The sequence below is a fragment of the Apis dorsata genome, unplaced genomic scaffold (assembly GCF_000469605.1).
Source record: "Apis dorsata unplaced genomic scaffold, Apis dorsata 1.3 scaffold_497, whole genome shotgun sequence".
NCBI classification, from domain to species: Eukaryota; Metazoa; Arthropoda; class Insecta; order Hymenoptera; family Apidae; genus Apis; species Apis dorsata.
Genome location: NW_006263729.1, coordinates 199716 through 204948, shown reverse-complemented (window position 1 = coordinate 204948; position 5233 = coordinate 199716). Strand labels below are relative to the sequence as shown.

Below are 5233 nucleotides of genomic sequence, written 5' to 3'. Positions count from 1 at the left end.
TGTTAAACAAAAAAAAAAAAAAAGAGGCATCGTGTCTCCATTTTTCTCTCTTCCGTTTTTTGCACCGATGACAGGTGCAGAAAAAGGAAAAGAATGGAGGGAATGAAGGAGAGGAGGGCAGATTACACTTTGCCTGAAACAAAAGGTGATAAAGGGGATGGAATGGGGATCGATATTTCCACCTGGACAAGGGCGAAAAACTTTTGATATTGAGACTAATGGATCGTGGGCCGCTTCTTCGCGGAGGAGAGCCGCCTGCGGAGACTTATCTGCCGGAGGGGGGAGGAGTAGGGGGAGGAGGAGGAGGAAGGGGAGGATATGTGATGGATGTTTCGAATGAACGCGGTTTTTCGCGATCGTCGCGATTCCTTTTTCAAACGCGTTTCGATGAGATGGAATTCTAGTTTTTTTTTTTTTTTTTTTTTACTCGTCGTGGATGTGTCATTCGTATACGCGTCTGATGTCGTGATGTATTTGTTAAACGAAAGGAGAGTGGGGAGGGGGAGTAGGGGGATGAAATAGAATTAAAATTGAAAATAAATATTTGATATTTATCGCGAGGACGAGGGCGGCGCATTCGTTGATGAAAAACACGATACATTTGGTCGATACAGGATGTAATACGCGTGATACGATGGAAAAATCTATTAGGGGAGGGGGGGATTGATTAAATGGAATAGAAACGATCAAGTAAGATGAAAATCGAAAATGAATTTGATAGAAAATACAATGTAACACGATACATATATATATATATATCATTGTACGTCTAACAGTATTTTTACAATTTCGATTCGAATTCTTTCTTTTGTTTTTCTCATCTTTTTCTATTTCGAACGAATAACGAATGAACGTCAATGAATCCTGTTAATTTTTTGCGATTCTTTTGTACATAATATAGCAGATATCAACAATTGTATAATTATTATATATTTTATATATATACATATATATAAATATATATTAATAATTTTAATTACAATTTTTTTTTTGTTATCGTATATCCATTATATATAATATAGCAAATATTAATTGTATAATTATTTATACGTACACATATACATAATATTAAATATATATATTTATANAAATAGTATTAAATATATATTTTTATATATTAATTATATATAATTATATATTAAATATATATAATAAATATATAATTATATATTATATATTAATTAAAATACCGATATTTTCTTCTTTTTTTTTGTTACCGTTAAATGGATCCATCTGTTTCTTATAAAACAATGCGCAATGTAGGTGCCGATTTCATTGTGCGCTGTGGTAACGATCTTTAATCTTCCCTATCCCGTATCTGCCGCGCTTATGAGGGGAAAAGCCTTTCCATCCCGTATCGAGGAGAGGTATCTCGGGTCCGAGCCAATCTTAACGAGAGCCTCTGGCCAACTTCTTGAACTTGAGAGCAGTCGTAATTTAAAAAAAAAAAGAACGAAATAAATAGAGGGAGAGGAGGAAGAATCGTGGTCGCAGGCGCGCCTCCTCCTCTTCCTCTTCCATCTCCTCCTCCTCCACTTCCATCTCCACCTCCTCCACCTTCTGTACCTTCACCTCTTCTACCACCTCCTCCTCCTCCTCTTCCTTCTCCTCCTCCTCTTCCTCCACCTCCTCTTCCACCTCCTCCACCTCCTCCTCCACCTCCTCCACCTCCACCTCTTCCTATTCTTCCATCTCCTTCTCTTGCTCCACCTCCTTCTCTTCCTCCACCTCCTCCTCCTCCTCCTCCACCTCCTCTTCCTCCACCTCCTCCTCCACCTCCTCCATCTCCACTACCTCCTCCACATCCACCTCCTCTTCCACCTCCACCTCTTCCTCCATCTTCTTCACCTCCTCCTTCTCCACCTCCTTCTCCTTATCCACCTTCTTCTCTTTCTCCTCCTCTTCCTTCATCTCCTCATCCACCTCCTTCTCCACCTTCTCCTCCACCTCTTCCTTCACCACCTCCTCCTCCTCCTCCTCTTTTGATCCGGGGGACAGAACGGGTTAACCAGTGTGGAACTGTAGAGAATAAAGAGCACAGAGGGATTCTTGGAGTGCAATTTGTTTCTTTGCATCCCCATGCCGCAGCAATTTGGCTTCGAATTAACGGAAATTCTACTTGGAAAAAGGAAGGTGGATGGATGGATAGATGGATGGATGGGTGGATGAGTGAGTGGGTTGGTTGGTTCTCGCAAAGAAAGCCAAGAAGGAGATTGAAAAGTATGGCAGAAGTATGGCAAGAATTTTTTACTTTTAGCTTTAATCCTTTGTGATTTTATATATATATATATATATATATATAAGGGATAGGAGAATATCTTTTCGATCTCGCTCTTCTTTTGAAATTGATCGACTTGTTCGGACTTATTTCTGAGAGAATCTTTCACTTGAAACGTCTTATTGATAATTCATCAGGTATCAAAAAAATGTTCATTCTGTGGAAAATTCGCCAGATCTCTATTCCTGTTTCTTAGATAAAAAAAGGATACAAGTAAAAGAAGAAAGTAGAAGAATTTCCTTTTTAGTATAATTTTAGTATAATTGTATTAATTTAACTTAAATTTATTTTTTGAGAACAATATATTGTTATTTTTGAGAAAATCTTCGAGTCGAAACTATTTATCTTATTGATGATTTATTAGGTACTTGCCAAAACTTTCATTTTCTCTAAAAAATTCACAAGATCAATGTGGATCTCTATTCTTGTTTTCTAAATATAGAAAAAGAATGTAAGAAGGAAGAAAGTAGAAGAACAAAATTTTCTTGATTATTTTAGATATTTGATTATTCATTGGATCTCTGTTCTCATTTCCTAGATATAGAAAAAGGATGAAAGAATAGAAAGACAAAAAGTTTTAAAACACTGATAATTTCCTTTTTAATATAATTGTATTAATTCAGCTGGCTATTTTTAAGAACAATATTGCTGTTTTTAACAAAATTGTGAAATCTTAGATTTGGAACATCCTTCTGATTATTCATTAAATATCTGATTGCATTCATTGGACCTGTGTTTCCTGGATATAAAAAAAGAATACAAGAATACAAGAAGAAAATAGAAGAACAGAATTTCCTTTTTAGCTTAAATTCAGCTTGTATTAACTTTTGAGAAAATACCTGATTATTCATTGGATCTCTGTTCTCATTTTCTAGATATAGAAAAAGAAAGAATAAAAGAACAGGGAGTCTTAAAAACGCTGATATATAATTTTCGTTTTTTAACAGATTCATTCGATGATAGTCAACAAATACAATTCGTACGACACACGTACATAATTCCTTTATTCGGCTCAATTAATTAAAAGATCGTTACAATAATGCGAGCACAATTTAAATCACGCGCCAATTTTTGAAAAGAAATAAAAATTCATAGAAAAACGCGGTGTAATTATCGCATAACGAATCGAACGACACATTCCAATGATACAATAACTGTGATCCTTGATCTTGACAAGATTTCAAGGCCATCGAATTATCCCCTTAAATATCACACTACATTCGATACAAAAAAATTAATAGATGAATTCGTAATATTCAACCGAATTAAAATTAAATTACGGATATAATTGATACGGCGTTAAAATGGAAAGTTTCATATTCACGGAAAATTATTCTCGAAAACTGTGCCGTTGTACGAGATATTAGCATCCCGATCGATATTTCACTGTTTTATAGCTGGAACCTCGTTGAATAATGCACTATCGCATAGCCGCAGTATTTCTTAACTGTCCTCTGAACTCGAATACACAACACTACCGTTTAACCCTTTAAAGGGGGAAGAAGAGATGGCTTTTCCAGCCAGAAACTTTCACCTATCAGATTAAAAATGAACGAGGCTGAATTAGAGGCTGAGTAGACTAAGTTCAGTGTACATAATTCGTAACGAAATTAACAAATGGAATTAATAAGATCCTAATATTCGTCTGGATAAATATATGGAAAAACGAGAATTCGTGATAAAAAATATATAATATAAATATAAATCACATTCTATAATAATTGTCAATCTCTGGATCATTGTAAAAAAGATTTGTTACGGATTGATTTTTCTTTTCTATCTTAATATTTTTATTGTATCATAACGAATAAATTGTTTTCATACTAAGAGATGATATCGCGTAGAAAATGTTTTGTGTAAACAATCGTATAGGATTGAACGCTCAAACCGCACCAGTAATAATATTCTACGGATAAAAGTAAGAAAAGAAAATATTGTATGAGCATAGGTGCGCAAATACTTCACAAAAAAGTATAATAACAAAAGTATGAAATTTAAAATCAATAGACGAATTTATTGTATGTTATAACAATAAGATGATATTTAAGAAATCCGCTTCTTTTAACCATGTTTAATATTTGAAATAGTCGAAGATAAAATTCGAAGAGTGATATAAATTCGTTTTTCCCAAGATATCAAGCTTGTATTCGTAACGGCACTTTGAAATGGAAACATAAACTTCTTTTTACTCATATTGGTACATACTTCTTGCTATCGTAATTATCGAAGTTAATTATCAAAACAGAATCTCTTCGCAACAGTGTTATATTTACATTTAAACGCAGAATATATGGACATATTAATAAACGTTTAATTATCAAGAAACGGACTATGTCGAAAACATTTCGCATCGTTTTATTCCAATCTTATTATTCTTACGAAAATATTACGAATTATTGTTCACTGATGGAAAGAAGTCTCGTGGGAATCTGAGTAGTCGATGCATGAGCGTATGGCACAGAATCTAGAAAATTTTAACGTATCGATACGATATAAAATACAATAAGACTAATTACGATAGTTTAATTATAAATCCAATTTTGTAATTGTACAAAGAATAAGCTGGACGCTGAGGATAGTTTCGAAAATATTTTCACCTTTCAGTCTCGTATGATTATCCCAATACGTAACTTTGTGAGAATGAAAATAATTTTTAAACGATTTTAAACGTTCGAATTGTACTTCTCTTCTTCTACTCTTTGCCCCTCCCCCTATGCTATCCTGCTTCTTTCCACCAATGAGCAGCGCGAAATCGCACACGTGACGAAACACGAATACCTTTCTGCCGTTGAAACGAGATACCACGTTGCTACACGTAGCCTCCAAATTAATTTATCGATGGCGACGCATTGAAAAATGCAGGAGCATCCGCTAAATATTTTTCGTTGTCGCGAGAAGGGAAACGTAAACTTCTTTTCGACGCAATAAAGATATTTTACATTTATATAACATTTT

At 34.4% G+C, this 5233-nt stretch overlaps 1 protein-coding gene across 1 annotated transcript in view; it reads left to right on the top strand.

The window, feature by feature from the left end:
* The window catches only part of LOC102672951 (prolyl 4-hydroxylase subunit alpha-1), a 172364-nt gene that overhangs the window by 14330 nt on the left and 152801 nt on the right, over positions 1 to 5233 (top strand). The gene's annotated exons all lie outside the window — the stretch shown is intronic.